Genomic DNA, 17173 nt, shown 5'->3' on the forward strand with positions numbered 1-17173 from the left:
ACCCCAACGGAACAAAAAATCTCAATGAAAGTGGAAAGCACGACCACAAAGTCCCTAGCCCCGCTTCCTCCCCCCCCCCCCCCCCCCCCCCCCGCCATTATCTCACCACTCCGCGTCCTCAGGGGGTGCAGGTTGGCTTCAGACCTGCCAAGTGTCCCAGCCACCTGCTTCCCGGGAGCTTGTAAAGGTAACATATACTGACCCCACCTCGCCCCTCACTTTTGCTGGAGACTCAAGGGAAGGAAGAGAATGGAGAATCGGACACCAGAAAAACTTTGGGGGATCCAGGGCCGGAAGGGAGTGAGGAGAGAAGAGGGGTCCGGCAGGGGACCGAGCAGTTGGTGGGGGGGAGGTGGGATAGGGCGCAGGAGCGTCTCTGGGGAGTGGCCGCCCCTCCCCTCGCTCCCCTCCCCGCGGGTAGGCTCCCGGCCCTCGCCTCCGCCCTCCTCCGCCGCCTCCTCCGCCCCTCCGCCCCTTCTCCGCCTCTCTCCCTCTTCCTCCCACCCCTCCTCCCGGTGTGGACGGCGGCGGCCGGAGTCGGAGCCCCCGCGGTGCTGTCCGTGAGTGACCAGCCCCAGGGGAAGGCGGGAGGCGTGGGAAGCCCCTCCACGGTGGGGGAAAGTTTGCGGGTGGGGAGCGCGGGCGCCCCGGGATGCGGCATCTATCTCCCGGGCTGGCGGGAGCGCAGCGCCCCTCTCCCCCGCCGCCCTCGCCGCCCCAGAGCTGCCCGGGCCCGCGGGTGGCCCCGACGGGGCTCCCCTCTGCTGCGGGGCTACTGTGACCTGGTCCCACTCTAAAGAGAAAGAAAACTCCACGAGCAAAAACTCTAGACTCGGTTCTGAGGCGGGGCGGGGGGCTCGTGCAAACCTTCACGCGCGGTCCGGCCCTCCCGACCTGGGCCACCAGCCTCCGCCCTCCATCCTCTCCCGCCCCCCAGGCTAGGGCCACAACCAGCCCAGTGCCCCCTGCAGCCCCAGAAGGCGATGCCCTCGCCCAGACATTTCCTGCAGGAACGACCGTCACTGGGATCTGCGGTTGGGTTCCTTGGACCCACAAACTGTACCTTGTGCGCCCAAGGGGCAATGAAATACTGTATATTCCTTCTTCGGATTTTACTATTTCTATTGGTTGGGCATCTTTTTAAAAACTTCAACTCTGCTTTTCTTTCAATAATAATGATGCTTCATGTAATGAGCCTTTCTAATAGAAAACAAACAAACAAACAAACAAGAGAAAATAATGAAGAAGAAAAATAAAAGAATGCTTGCTGTGCAGAAGCATTCTTTGGAAAGTGAAGACTTCATCCCACACGTCACCGTTTTAGTGGAAGATGGGAGTTCACTATAGCTTGTTCTCAGACAACCCCAAGCAGACCCTGAGGCTAGTTTTCATTTGCCCGACAGAAACCGCAGTGTTTGTTGGCATTCCCCACCCTGGCATAGCCCCTCTGCATTTCTCTCCCCTCCTGCTAGCTCTGTCTCTCTCCCAGCTCCCCCACTCCCACCGTCTCATAAACAGGAGTTGTGAAAACAAGGCAGCAGGACCACAAAGAAAAAACAGCCTCCCTTCTCTCACTCCTGAGGCTGTTGCTTCAGCTTGACTCCGCCGATTGGGTGGAAGAATGTTTAGTTCATTTGTGTGGTTTTCTGTCGGTTCTCATTACGGTTGAATCAGTGTTTCCATGACAAGGCCTGGTGCTCTGGGTGCTTAGAAGGAGCTTGTTAATTTTCAGATGGGTCTGGACAGATCTAGTCTGGAATCTGGAGATTTTTTGGGGGGGAGGAGGATGGATGGGGGCTGCTATTGCAAGCCTCTGCCCACTCAGAACTGGAGCAGCAGGGGCAGCCCCAGCTGGGGTCTGCTTCCTTGCAACCTAGGAGGGAAGAGCTGTCCTAAGGAGTGAGCATGATCCTAGGGGTGTTGAACTTCTTGTTTTTAGGGAGAATGCACTTTTGAAGAACTTTAGCCATTCCCATTTCTATACAAACGATAAGAGTGGTTGTAACACATGTACTAGGTCAGGTTCTGAACAACCCGTCAAAATAGGTCAAGGCATTAAACTCTTTGGAGATAGAGTTCTTTTAAAAAATGAATCTCTTTGGAAATAAATCCCTCTATTTTCAAAAGGATGTAATTCCATTTTCCCTGCTGCTTGAATTTGACCATTCCCCATTTGTATGAATTACTAATGTGTTACTGTGGTCTCATTGCATCATTGATAGGAAGTGTTGCGACTTCCACTCAAAAAGAAAGCCCATAAATTTTGAACTTGTTTGGCCCTGCTGCTTAGAAAAACAATGCACTCAGATAAGAATCTTCAGTTTCTTCCTCTTCCTGAGAATTTTTAATAGTGTATTTAATGCCCCAGAAATTAACCTTATGCTTTTTGGAGAGAACGCCCCCGCCCCTTCTGCCTTGTTCAGCTTTTGTACCAACACTTCATGGAATCTTACTAAAGTGGGTGGTTTGCCATCAATCACAAGGGTTTGCTGCAGCCCCAGATAGGCTGCTCTGGATGCTGGGGATATAGTGAGTGCTAGCCATGTACCCCTTACCCAAGGAGCAGGTGTTCTGGGTGGTGAGATAAAGGCTGCATCCCCAGTGAGCCAAATGGAGAGCAGTGAATGATCATCTGGATGGGTCAGATGAGATGGAAATGCATGAAGTATGGAGCCTGCAGAGAGGAAGGAGGGCAAGGGTCATGAGGGGGTAAAATAGCCCAAAGGAAAAGGATGTAGCCTTTCAAAATATTGTACAAGAATACGGAATTACATAGGACATGCTCAGGGTATGGTGTTAAATGTGAAAAGCGGGCTATGAAATAGGAAGCATTGTAAATTCACTCTTTAAAAATACATCCAAGAACATTGGGGTTATATGCAGCAAAATGGATGGTGGGATGATAGGTGCTTTTAATTTTTTTGTGTGCTTGCCTGCATTTCTTAAGCTTTTACAATAGTAATAGCTAGGATGTATTGAGTATAAAGCACATACATATGGCATTTCATTAAAAAACTCTTTGAGGTATGACCCGTTATTAATATTCTCATGATATAAGATTCAGAAACTAGAATCAGAGGGGTGACTTGCCAAAGTCGCATAGCCAGTTGAATGCAGATCAGTGGCCAAAGTCTATGCATCGCAATCCTACTCTCTACAATCTTCCTGCACTTGTATTATTGTCATCATTATTTTAATTATAAGAACAATAGGTAGCAAAAGGAAGAGGGAGAGTATTTTGTGCTTTAATAACTGATATTTTGAATACTAGTAAAGTGCCTCTGTCTCCCCTCTCTCCCATCTCCAACTATCACTTCTCTTTTTTCCTTTTTTTTCTTCTTCCTTCCACTGTCACTTTTCTTTGGAAGTCCTTGGGAATTGGCCCAGACTTAGCGAGAGGTAGCTCACCTTCCCTTGGGAGCCAGTTGTACTGATAAGTATCAGCATTCCTTGGAGGCTTCCCAGACAGCCTGAGCTCCAGGAACCCCATGGGATTCTGGAGCAGTCCTGGTAGAAGGTAGGATGTTTAATTTAAATAGATCAGGCAAATTATGTCCCCAGAGCTCTATCAATATGGGCTTACACTGTCCTAGGCATTGTCAGGGGAGTGTGATGGACAGGAAGACCCAGGGAAAGCTCCCAGGCTCCCATTCACCTACGTGTTCTATGGAATGTCAGGGTAGGGGAGTCAAGGATTTATGGAACAAGAAAGAGGAGGAAAGCTAATTGCTTCCTGATGCTTATTACTGTGAAAATACAATGATAAACTATTTTTTTAGAAGACTGGCTAGACGGGTAATCCCATGCGTTGGCAAGATTAACTGGTTTAGTGGAGGGGGAAATATTCAGTGTGAGTGATTTGGGGGGATGGCTCTGGGGGAAAATGCCCACATCCTGACCACTCCTTGTCCTCACAGGTAACCAGGCCCACAGAGGTCACCTTGTTCATCCTCTTCCAGAAATACACCTAACTATCCCAGAAGGATGGGCTTTTCTATAACACCTCGCCATTCAAATGATACGCTTTTAGAAGGAGGCTTTATCTTTTCTATTCTAACGGCTGATGCATCTAAATCACCTCCTTGTTGAAAAAAAATTGTAAGAGTCAAGGACTTTTCCCAAATTATCATACTCAGACCAATGTCCTAGATATTATAGACATTTAACCATATGAGAAATGCTTTTCTGATCACAGTGCCAAGTGAAGTCTTTGTGAGCAACTTGTTTGTTTTGTCTTGTGGATGCTGTGAAGCCTTTAGTTGACAGTTTCCATTTCTTATTTGGCCAACTCAGTGCGCAGCTCAGTGGCCCACTTCTAGCATAGGTACAGGACTTTATAGCTCTGTTTTTCCATAATAACATTGTTATACCCTTTTACTTTAGTTTTCATTGAGTCCCAATTTTCTTACCTACTTTGCATAGTTTTGTTTTAGTCAGTACACTTTGGACGCTGCTACTTCTGACATCCCACTCCTTCCTTCTAGTTTATTTTTCTTCGTGTCAACATAAATTTAGAAGGTCTTTCATAAAGGGTCTTTGGTAAACTTTAAAGTATTTGTATTCCTGAAAATGTCTCTATTTTGCTCTTACAAATGAGAGTTTAAGGGTAGAATTCTGGACTCACAATTATTTTCTCCCTAGTACTTGGAAGGTATTACATCCTTATCATCCTGCATCGATTACTACTCCTGAGTTAGACAAGTTACCTAATTTCTCTCTGTCTCCAACTCTATAAACCTTCTCATTACCAACCAGTATCCATTTTAAGGATAATTGTGAGGAGATAATGTATACAAAATGTTAGAATAGTGTCTGCTATTTAAGGAAGCACATAATAATTGTTAGCTAACATGAGTACTTTTACTGTAAATATTTCCAGAATTTCTTGACTTTCTTGGGTTTTATTAGTTCATCTAAATGTTAGTTTGTCTAGTTCTCATGCACACGCACAGACATACACACGCACACACACAATCCTATTGAGAATTTAATTAAAATTGTATTCAATTTATATTCCAGCAGAACTGACACCTTTATAATATTTTGGGTCTTCTCCTTTTATTCAATTGAATTTTTGGTGATTTCCCCTATAAAGGTCTTATACAACTTTTGCTGTATCTATTTGCTATAGGTTTTATTAATATTTTACATGGTATCTTTCTTTCTTATTATATTTTCAAATTGGTTATTTACTGGCCCACAGAGACATTCCTGATTTTTTAATTTTGACCTTGTATCCAGCATCCCAGCTGACTTCTCTTATTAGATCTAAAAAATCTATATGTAGATATTCTTGAATTTTCTAGATAGATAATCATAAAACAAAAATTTGTCATTTAAAATTTTTTAATGTACTGAATTTAGAGCAAGAGAAAAAGAGATAAACATAAATTTGATGTTCCCCTTATTTATGCATTCATTGGTTGTTTCTTGTATGTGCTCTGCCTGGAGATCGAACCTGTAACCTTGGCGTATTGGGTCAACACTCTAATCAACTGAACTACCCGGCAAAGGCCCTAATTTGTCTTTTCTTTTTCTATTCCTACTGACATATCTTTTTCTTGTATTATTGCATTGAATAGATCCTCTGGTGGTCAGTGCACATCATAGCGAGCAAACTCCCGGTCTCCCAGCCAAACTCCCGAGGGGACACTTTGCATATTAGCCTTTTTTACATATAGATAATCTGAACTGCATATAAAGGGCATGTGTGTCAGGTTTTGACAGTTTCATTTCATTAATGACTAGAGGCCCGGTGCACAAAAATTTGTGCACTTGGAGGCGTCCCTCAGCCCGGCCTATGCCCTCTCGCAGTCTGGGACCCTTCGAGGGATGTCCACCTGCTGGCTTAGGCCTGCTCCCCAGGGGATCTGGCCTAAGCTGGCAGTCAGACATCCCTCTGGCAGCCCGGGAGCCCTCAGGGGATATCCACTTGCCAGTGGGGAGCAGGCCTAGGCTGTAGTCGGATATCCTTAGCACTGCTGAGGAGGCAGGAGAAGCTCCCACCATCACTGCTGTGCTGGCAGCAGTCAGCCTGGCTTGTGGCTGAGCAGAGCTCCCCCTGTGGGAGCACACTGACCACCAGGGGGCAGCTCCTGCATTGAGCGTCTGCCCCCTGGTGGTCTGTGTGTGTCATAGTGACCAGTCATTCCCAGTCGTTCTGCTGTTAAGGTCAATTTGCATATTACCCTTGTATTATATAGGATAGAAGCCTGGTGCACAGGTGGAGGCTGGCTGGTTTGCCCTGAAGGGTGTCCTGGATAAGGGTGGGGGTCCCGCTGGGGTGCCTGGCCAGCTGGGTGAGGGGCTGAGGGCCGTTTTTAGGCTGGCCACACCCCCTTCAGGGTGGGGGTCCGTACTAGGGTGCCTGGCCAGCCTGGGTGAGGGGCTGATGGCCGTTTTCAAGCTGGCCACACCCCCCGGCGACCCAAGCTCCCAGACATGGCGGGCTGGAAGCATGTATCTGGGATTTATTTATCTTCTATAATTGAAACTGTGTAGCCTTGAGCGGAGTCCAGGGCTGGCCAGGCAGGCGGGAAACTTGGCTTCCTCCTGCTCGATCCAGCTCAGTGGCCTCCGCCATCTTCGTTGGGTTAATTTGCATACTCACTCCTGATTGGCTTGTGGGCATGGCTTGAGGGTAGCAGAGAGATGGTTAATTTGCATGTTTCTCTTTTATTGTATAGGATTATTGATGAATTTGGGTTTCTGCTCTCAGTTGAGAAGAGTTCTGAATTTCCCAAATACACTGCTCTAGTCCCCAAATGCTGTCCTTTAGATTCTCTGTGGTAGACTAAACCTTCTCATTACCAACCAGTATCCTCACTCACATTCATGTTGAAAAGAAAAGTCTCTGAGGAGAGAAAGGTCCCTGTTCCCTTTGGTCATGGAGACAATGTTCTCTCTCTGCTCGCATGTGTGTTTACATGTGTTTCTAACAGTGCAGAGAGGTTTACATTCAACAGTTGATTTCCTATTACTGGCTAAGAGCATCTCTGGGAATGTTGATTGATATTAGCAAATCCTGTTTATAATACAGGGTGTCCCCAAAAATATGTATATACACTTTAACAGCTGATAGCTTAATATTGAAAATGCAATGTATTTTAATAAACACTGCCTTTATAATTATTCAAGTGTGTGTAGACATTTTGGGGGGACACCCTACATATAAAGAAATCTACACAAACATATGTCTTTCCCAGACACTTGCAACAAACTCTATTCTTTTAAGGAAGCCAAACCAGCAATCGTCCCTGGCCTCCACTGGCCCTCATATCAGCCCTATGTGATAATGGAAAAGAAATGGACTTCGGGATCAGGCAGATCTGGGTTTGAATCCAAGCTTTGCCACTAACTAGGTGTGTGGCTACCGTAGTGTGTTCAGGCTGCTCTAAGAAAGTATCACAGACTGGGTAGCTTATAAACAACAAAAATAGATTTTTCATGGTTCTGGAGACTGGAAGTCCAAGATGAGGGTACTGGCATTGGTTCTGGTGAGGACCCTCGTCTTGCTTGCAGACACCTGTCTTCTCTGTGTGCTCACATGGTGGAAGGGGTGAGCTAGTGCTCTGTGGCCTCCGCTTATAAAGGCACTAATCCCCCTCATGAGGGCTCTACTCTCATGACCTAATACCTTTACTGTGGGGCTTAGGATTTCAACATGAACTTTGTGGGGCGGGACACAAAAATTCAGACTGCTGCATGGTCTTGGGCAAGTTACTTCACATCTCTGAGGCTGTTTCCTTCTCTATAAAACAGTAATAATGAAACCTACTCCCCCAAATTGTTTTGAAGCTTAAGTGAGATCACAGGAAATAATATGGACCAAATGCTTGGCATATGTGAATGCTCACAAATGTTAGTTTCTTCCCATCATCTCCCCTCCCTGCTCTTTCTTTCATACCAGGATTGTGCTTCAGAAGGTCTAGTCAGAAGAGGCCATGGGTGTGTACCTCTTGATACCTTATGTTTTCTTTTTTCTCTATGGTGGTTATTTATTTAAAATCTTTATTGTTGAAAGTATTACATATGTCCCCTCCCCCTCAACCACTCCCCCACCCGCCTTTACCACCCTATTGTTTGCACCCATGGGTTATGCATATATGCATATAAGTTCTTTGGTTGATCACCTCCTACCCACCCACCCTCCCACACCTTCACTCGGATATTCCACACTCTGTTCCATATTTCCATGTCTCTGACTTTCTTGATAATCAATTTATTTATTTATTTATTTATTTTCAGTGTAAAATTTTTATATTTAGAATTAGGCAGCTGGACTCAGTTTAGATGATTCCAATTTTTTTGGCAACATCCAAAGCATCATAGTCAGGAGCCAGTCGAACATATGCCTTCTTCTCGCCATCAGGCCTGATCAGGGTGTTGACCTTGGCCACATCAATGTCATAGAGCTTCTTCACAGCCTGTTTGATCTGGTGCTTGTTGGCCTTGACATCCACAATGAACACTAGTGTATTATTGTCTTCTATCTTCTTCATGGCTGACTCGGTAGTCAGGGGGAATTTGATGATGGCATAGTGGTCAAGCTTGTTTCTCCTGGGTGCGCTCTTCCGAGGGTATTTAGGCTGCCTCCGGAGCCTTAGTGTCTTTGGCCGTCGGAAAGTGGGTGACGTGCGGATCTTCTTTTTTTTGTGGCTGTGGACGCCTTTCAACACTGCTTTCTTTGCCTTCAAAGCCTTTGCTTTGGCTTCGGCTTTGGGAGGGGCAGGGGCTTCCTTCTTAGCTTTCGACGCCATCTTCGTAAAAAGCCTTGATAATCAATTTAGATTTCTCTTGGATGAATTTCCTGGAAGCTTTTGGACCACCATTTTGGTTTTGTATCTATACCATATCTTAGTAGCCCTCCTAGACTGTTGATCAAACTGTTCTGTAGAATAACTATGTTATTTAAGAACCATGCTGCTCTTAACGAGAGATATTTCTTTGCTTTATTTGTTGGTGCTTCTTCTTTTAAGAAAATAAAAACTCATTATTATTGAAGATCACATTTTAAGTGCAAAGACCCCAGAGAGTGAATATAAGGAATAAATAACTTCTGGGACTAGGTCTTCTGAGGAGCAATTATGAGAGGTAGGTGGGGGTAGGGAATTGACAAAGAAGAGCAGCACAGTGGGTAGAAGAACTGGAGGTATTCCTTGAGGATTTCCCAAGATCTAAAATCTGCCTATTTTATAGTCATTTATCTGGGCCCCGTGGAATCTGTACTTGGCTCAGAGTTTTTTGCAAGTGTCTTACCAGAAATGATAATGATAGCTATCACTGTTCTTAAGTAGAGGAAAAGAGCATCATGAAAACAAAACATAATTGGAATTATGGATGTGCCTCCATATAAATATCTGTGGCTCGGAGCACAAAAATAACTTTTCCATTGGAGAGCTAAGCCAAGAGTTTCATGGAATCAGCACTGAGAATCTAATTTAAAACAGCCGTGGCCCAGAAATTCAGAGATGGGGCTGACACATTGGCCTCTGTTCATCCCTTTGAATGTTTTTCCCTAGCTCATGGTAATTCATATCCCGGGCCAGTTTGGAGGGCCTGGAAGATGGTAATTGGTGCTGCAAACCTTGCTTTTGTTGGCCTCAGTTTAGTGTTAACACAAACATAGGGAAATGCTTTAATCTCGTGTCTTTACAACTGAGAAGAGAACCATTTGAGATGCAGCTGCAGGCCTGTCGCTCATTTGTGGCTTGAAGCAGAACCTCATAAATTTTGCGAAAATTGCAGATTCCTCTGTTGGTCATGGATTCAATGGAAAGTGCCTAATTCGGGTCTTTCTAAGCAGCATGCTGGTGGTCAGGTGCTCTTGATTTTCAGAAAAGTTATCTTGGGGAGGGGGGAAGATCAGGCTTTCCTAGGAACTGGGTGGTAATGTCGGAATCTTTCAGTTCTAAGAAGGGTCCGACTTGCCTAGATGAGTGTATTTCCCCTTTAAGGGAATTGTTATTTTAGGCTTCCGACCTCATCCTCTTGATCATTCATCTTTTGATCGGACACTCCCAGTAGAAATGGCTCTGTACCACGCGGGGTGGGATTTACCCAGCTTTAAATAGCCCTTGCTTGTTCGGATCTGCCTCCTCCTCACCCACACATTCCCCTCTCTCGCCAATGTTCCTCCGTAACTGCTCGCACATGCCCTTCCACGTGCGCACACAGGCTTTGGCCATTTGTGGGTGAGAACCCTGCTGTAAACTCCACCGCTTGGGGCCTGCTTGTTTTCTGGCCAGAGAGGGGGGTCTTTCCTGGATTCTCACCAGGGCACTGTATGGACTACCCTAACTGAGACAGGTGCTAGCTCCTTTATTGGTTTCCTAGTCTGTCTGTGCCTTTAACCCTCCATTCCTGTGGAGAACTGGTGTCTTCAACCCCTTCCCTCCTGAATTTTGTTTTGTCTTGTTTCTGACTTGACAAACCTTGCTTAGACTTATCCATGCTCTGGAGACCCTGACCTTATTTTGTTTAGGGCTTGTCTACCCTCCACCCTCTTTTGATATATGTGGCTCATACACTCAGCCACCACTTACTGAGAGGCTGCTCTGCTTGAGGCTCCTACACTTCACCATTGGCCGTGGTGCCCTGGCGGACATCATGCGTGTGCCATCAAGTCACTGTGGAGAGTGATGAAGGTGATGTCATTCTGCAAAGCTTTGGGGAGATTGTCCCATACCATAGAGATGTGCTTGAAAAACAGTCTCTTCTCCCCTTACATTTGAGACTTTAAAACAGTGTGTGGGAGCAGGAAGCATCAGGTTCAACCCTGGTTTCTTCCCTGCCTCTGGCCTCACCACCCTCCAGTTCATCCTCCCGTCAGAGCTTTCCTTCTAAAATTCTTATCTGATCCTGTTTACTCTCTCTGTATTCTTTCACTGAATCCTTTACGATAAAATCAAACTCCTTAGCATGAGACAGGAAGGCTCCTGTACCTCACTCACCTGTGTGCCTCTTTCACTGTATCACCCACGGTAACTCCCGGCTCCAGCCAGGCCCCTCCACCTGCAGGATCAGGCTCTCTCTGCCTTCCTGTCTTTGCACACACACCTCTCTCCACTCTGTTCTGCCTGATCGATTCACATCAGCCTTCAAGATTCAGCCCAGAAGCCCGCTCTTCCTTTAGGTCTTTTCAAACTAGGACCGGCAGCTTTATTTCCCCTACAATTGTGGACACTGCCACCATGGCTGTCACCCATCTTAATTGAGTATCTGGCTCAATGAAGTGCCACAGTATCCTGCATTTGGCTTTATCATGTCAACATAACGTTCGAGAATTGTCCCCGGCAGACAGAGAATGCCTGGGTAATGGGCTGTGCCTCTTTTTCACTTGCACCGGTGTGTAGTTTAGTGTTAAGGGTGTTCTGTTATCATTGTCGGGTGAATGTTCACCTCCATGAAATTCACACACACACACACACACACACACACACACACACTGGGTGCTCACACACATCAAGATGTAGATTCCTATGGGACGCTTACTTTAAATCTTACTGAGGGTATTTACAAAGCAAATAGTTGGTGCTTAGCGAATGTCTGTTGAGTTGAAGAAAGAGTAAGGCACATACGTACAGACTATGGGAAATTTATTCCAAAATATCTTAAGAAGAGAGCCACCATGTAGCCTCGCTTTCTCGTAATTACCGTAGAAAGAATGTGGACTGGAAAATCAAAGGTTAGAGTTTATGTTCATCTTCTCAGCTCTGTTTCCCTGAGGAGATCCTCTTACCTCTTTGGACCTCTATTTCCTCATCTGTCATATGAGGTGTTAGAAATGGCATTTAATGCCTATTGAATAGTCTAGATTCCATTTTTATTAGAAGGCCTAAAGTCAAACCACCAGCTGTTTTCCATTAAGTGGCATGAATGCTGGACTCATTTTTCAGCCTCATCATGGAGCACGTTCATGACAAGCCCTCTAGCTCTGGGCAGAGCAGCAAAGCTGAGAGCAACAGATGGACCAGAGTTTTCCCAACTGGTGGCAGGAGGCCAAGACCTAGTTGGAAAGCAAAGACAGGGTGAGATGCCCGAGCCAGGCGGGAGCAGCAGTCAGTGACCCATGTCAGTCTGAGCTCAAAGCTCGCCAGATACTTGGGAAAGGAGCATGGGAGGGAGCCGGACAGTGAGCTTTCAGGGCTAAGCTGGAAATAGTCCCCCTCCCAGGAGAGCCTGAGAGAGGACCCAATGCAAGTCATCAAGGCAGTTTCAGTTGTCTAAAGGATGGGTAGGTGGAAAGGTGTTTAGACTTAGTCTGTGCCCCCCCCCCCCCCCCCCCCGCCCCAGTGTAGATGGAAGCCAGGAGGAAGTTAATTTGGGGTTAATCGGAGGGAGAAGAGTATAATCCTGTCTAAATGATAATGCGATGAACTTGCTTATAAAGTAATGAGGTCTCCACTATGGAAGTGTTTCTGAGGAATTGTCCAGCTGGACAATTCCTCAGCAGAGATGAATAAGGATTCCTCAATTGGGAAGGTTGGACTAGATCCGTGGTCGGCAAACTGCGGCTCGTGAGCCACATGCAGCTCTTTGGCCCCTTGAGTGTGGCTCTTCCACAAAATACCACGTGCGGGCGTGCACGTACAGTGCAATTGAAACTTCGTGGCCCATGCGCAGAAGTCGGTATTTTATATTATCCTCCCCAAATCTTATTTAGGGAAATGCTTTCAGATTTCAGAACCCTTCCTCAGCACACCCTGCCTTTTGTAACTGGACTAAAGGGGTCCATTCATCTGCGTGCATCAAAGGCCAATCAAACACAAACAGGAGTTTGCAGCAAAGAAAGTAGAGGTTTATTAATTGTGGAAATGCTGCCAAGCCTGGAGTCTCAGGTAAACTAGTGCTAAAAGACCTGGCTCCCTGATGGCTTCCAGGGGATGGGCTACATAGGGGGGAAATCATTAATCATGGTGGTTAAAGGAGTTGCGGTCCTGGGCTCTACTGATTGCTTGGGGCCAGTGTAGGGAGTAGTTGGTCACTGTATCTTGTGCTGGTGTCAGCCATCGTATTGTTTTGTTTCATGAGGGTGTGGTCTGTAGGGTCCTTTCCCTTTCATGGGCCTAGGGCTGAAACAACTGAAATCCAGATGTTATCTTTAGCTTGACCAAACTCTGTTTCTGTGGCCAACAGATTGTTCTTAAGACAGTTTGATACTGATCAGAAACTGATATCCTAGGGACTTAATGATTAAGGAAGGGAGTGGACGGACAGAAAGGAGTAAGTAAGAGTCATGTTAAAGAAATGGAGTTTCTACGTGGTTACACTTTGGGAACTCTTTAGTCTTTGACTGTTTCCCTTAAAGTGGAGCATCCTGAATTGGACCTCATGGGCCAGGATGTGGCCTGGCCAGGGCCTCTCTAGAAACATTACACAATTTTTACAGATAGTGGACCTATTAATTCCTCATCTCTCTTGCTCTGAGCTGGGCTGTAAAAGCAAACAGCAGTGTGTCTTGGTTCCTCTGGTCTGTGCTCATGCCACCTCAGATGATGGACAGACTTTATTTCTTTTTGTCCACTGGAGTTGAGCTTCTTTTTTTAATATACATTTTTATTGACTTCAGAGAGGAAGGGAGAAAGAGAGAGATAGAAACATCAATGATGAGAGAAAATCATTGATTGGCTTCCTCCAGCACACCCCACACTAGGAATTGAACCTGCAATCTGGGCAGGTGCCCTGACCGGGAATCGAACCATGTTCATAGGTCGATGCTCAACCACTGAGCCACGCCGGCCGGGCTGGAGTTGAACTTCTGATGCCTTTTGCGATAAATCTAATCTAGACGGTGACTTTCAACTTGGGGTGCATTTTCTGTACTGGGAACTTCTCTGGCAGTCCATCCGTGCCTTCTCAAGAGTCTCTCATTTCACCCCAAATGCTCTCCCTCTCTTTTATTTGTTTCTTTTCCCCTTTTATTTTTCTTTTCATTTCTCAATTCTCCATGCTCACTGACTACCACATTTCTACTTGTTTTTTCTTTTGAAATCCTTTGCCTTCCTGGTATCCTGGTGAATAGGAATGTGGGTGGCTTGTCAGCTCCATTGTGCCTATGAAGAAAAATGCCCAGAGGTTAAGTGATGCGTCTAATTTACTGGCAGTGCCAAGGCTTCCTGACTTCCTGACTTTCCAGCCCCTGTCCTGGAGATCACATGCGTTTGCTCATAACACTGGAGCCACAAAGATCATCAAGCTTTTCTCTGTGTGTGTGGTCATTGTGCTGAAAGAATTTACCCAGGGGCCAGTCCCAGGCCTCTGGAGATCATCTCTGAGATCACACTGAAGTGATGAGAGCAAAGGAATTTATGGAGTGCTTCTTGTTTTTCAAAGAAACTTTTAAGACCATCACTTTCTATGAAGTTCCCCAGAGCCCTTTGAGGTGGAAGAGCCCATGTGAGCCTCATTTTGCAGGTGAAGGTCATGGATAGAGGGGGCCCTGAGACATGCTCGCTTCTGGTCTACAAATCTTCCATTTGACCCACGATTCAGGAAAATCAGGAAAGGGGAGTGGGTTGTTTCCATCTGGTATAAAAGGAAATGGAGACCTAGGGTTCTGGGCTTGGCAGTTGGTCCAAGACGAAGTCTCATGCCATGTGGAAGATGGGAGCTGGGCCAGGGCTGGGGCAGGGATACTGGGGCAGGTTCTGACCCTGAATGTCAGGCTAGCTCCAGCAGGTTGGGAGACTGTAAGGCCAGCTGGGAGGGAAGTGTGCAGGCTTGGTGGTCGGTGGGTAGGACAAGGGTGAACTGGTTTTAGCCTCCTGGGGGGAGAGGTGGCCTTCTAAAATCTGGTAGATACACTGGCTGGGGATTCTGAAGTGTGGAGAGGGACACTTGTTATAATGTGAGTCTTGTTATAATCTTGGGTTATTCGTCCATTTATTCCACAAATATCAGCAAGCAACTATTGAACATAAGTAAATCTCTAACATACATTTTTTCTTACAAGGACCTCATAGATAGGGTCTTCCCCCCAAAATGTATACACATACTTCGGATAATTATAAAGGCAGTGTTTATTAAAATAAATTTCATTTAACAGCTATCAGCTATTAAAGTGTATACATTTATTTTGGGGGGACACACTATATGTGTGTAAGTGTATATATATATCTCTTATCTCTATATCACCTCACATATATGTATTATTAATGTATATAACCAGTGAGAATACAAAGTATTTTCCTCTTTTTATGGATTAGGAAACTGAGTCCCAAAGAGGGTAATTAATTTGCTCAAAGTCCCACAGTTACTTAGAAGCTGAGCCAAGTCCCAAACCCATGTTTTCTGAGTTTTAACTGGTGCTTCTAACTGCTTCCCATATGGCAAGCAGTTCCTAATGTCAAGGTGTATGCTTTGAAGAGAACAGGGAAACATTCCTTTGGAGTTATTACTGAAGGTTCTACTTTATCTTTAGAGGCTGGAAAACCTAAATGCAGAGTTGAAACACAACTCGAGCCCTTTTTGTTAAACCCCCAAAGGGCATTCGTGTCGTTGGCAGTCATTCTTTAAGTCAACCCGGAACAAGTCCTCTTCTTAGATTTGGAATTAACGTCCATGCTCTGATGCATCCTGACCTGTGTTGGGCACTCTCGTTATGTGGCCAAGTGGAGCGGAGCAGCAGGAAGAATGGTTTGGGTTTCCTTGGTAAAGTGGTTATGGGTAAGAGGGCTGAGGTCATAGGGCAACCAACCTGGGTCCTTCTGCAGTGAAGGAAGGTTGCTGTCCCAAAGCTCCAGGGCTCAAATACGTGACTCAGCTCACAGCCTGTACTATGACCAAGGGTCGAGCCCCTCTAAGCCCTGCCCGTGCCCCTCTAATAGGCTCTATGACCCTGAGCCCTGGGAATAGGCACAGGAGGCTCTATGACCCTGAGCCAAGCTGAGCAAGGCTGATCCCTGAGAGGCCTCATCCTGTTGGCTCAGCCTGATCTTAGCACACCCTTCCTAATGGACTTCCTCACCTTTATATGAGTCCCTTGCGGAGCTGCCTTGTCGGGGTGGGAGCTCCCTGGGAAGCCTGGTTCTGACCATGAGTTTTTGCCTGTCAGAATGTCCTGCTGTGGCTGCTGCCTCCCCCTTTCCTTTCCAGCCATAAGCAGCTGCTCTTCTGTGCTTCCCTTGGCCCGTTTTTGCCCTCCATGAGCCTGTCAGAAACCCTGGGATGAGTCAGAACTTGGCTTCAGTCTCAGGTGCATCTTGCACTCATTCACTGAACAGTTGTTGTGCCTGTGAGCTTGTGCCAGGGCAGGGCACCCAAGCATGAACAAGATCCTGCCAGTCCCTGTTCTGGGGTTGCTCCCAACCTAGAATGGAGACCCCAGGAGACATTCGGCCTGCTGTGACAAGTGCTACTGGGAACTCCAACCTGGATCACTGGCCCATCACATACTCTGGGGGTTGGGTTAGTTCCCTGGTGCTCTGTGTTTCTGCCAGACTCCCGAGGTCCTGACATCTGCTTTGGGAGCCTTGCTCTGCTGTCCCAGGGCCATACTCACTGATCCAGTCACCTATTGCTCTAGAACAGCCGTGGGCAAACTACGGCCCGCGTGCCGGATCCGGCCCGTTTGAAATGAATAAAACTAAAAAAAAAAAAGACCGTACCCTTTTATGTAATGATGTTTACTTTGAATTTATATTAGTTCACACAAACACTCCATCCATGCTTTTGTTCCGGCCCTCCGGTCCAATTTAAGAACCCATTGTGGCCCTCGAGTCAAAAAGTTTGCCCACCCCTGCTCTAGAACAAGCATGTCAAACTCGCAGCCTACAGGCTGCATGCAGCCCACAATGAATATTTTTGTGGCCCAGCCAATGTCATGGTATGTAAGAAACATTTTAATAAAAATTTCATATCTTAATTTTTACAATATCCTGTTATACATAATTATTATTAAAGAACTACAACATTCACTAATGACTGATTAGTATAATCATGTTGCATTCATTTCCCTTACGCGCCTTATGTGCAGGCGTACCATTTCTCTCTACTAATACTAGCAGCCAATATTTTAGCAGCCGATTGCCACGACATTAGTCTTGGACTGACTTGTTTGGTGTGCGCAAGAGGAAATATTTCGCTTTCAGAGAACAAGAAAAAATAGGTTTATTTGCTTTATGCTTATTAATTTGTGCAGTTATTCAGTGTCTGGTAAGTTAATGTTCAAGAA

At 46.0% G+C, this 17173-nt stretch overlaps 1 protein-coding gene and 1 pseudogene across 2 annotated transcripts in view; one reads left to right on the forward strand and one right to left on the reverse strand.

The window, feature by feature from the left end:
- The first annotated feature begins 472 nt into the window (after nucleotides 1-472).
- The window catches only part of LOC139019889 (stonin-1), a 98661-nt gene continuing 81960 nt past the window's right edge, over nucleotides 473-17173 (forward strand). For both annotated transcript variants that reach the window (XM_070429180.1, XM_070429175.1), the window contains exon 1: nucleotides 473-560. The gene's annotated coding sequence lies outside the window, so the exon portion shown is untranslated. The remainder of the gene's footprint in view (nucleotides 561-17173) is intronic.
- Nucleotides 8274-8759, reverse strand: LOC139019413 (large ribosomal subunit protein uL23 pseudogene; annotated as a pseudogene).

This window comes from Myotis yumanensis, unplaced genomic scaffold, assembly GCF_028538775.1.
Source record: "Myotis yumanensis isolate MYYU_CA2020_CCGP unplaced genomic scaffold, mMyoYum1.0.hap1 SCAF_11, whole genome shotgun sequence".
In the NCBI taxonomy this organism is placed as follows: Eukaryota; Metazoa; Chordata; class Mammalia; order Chiroptera; family Vespertilionidae; genus Myotis; species Myotis yumanensis.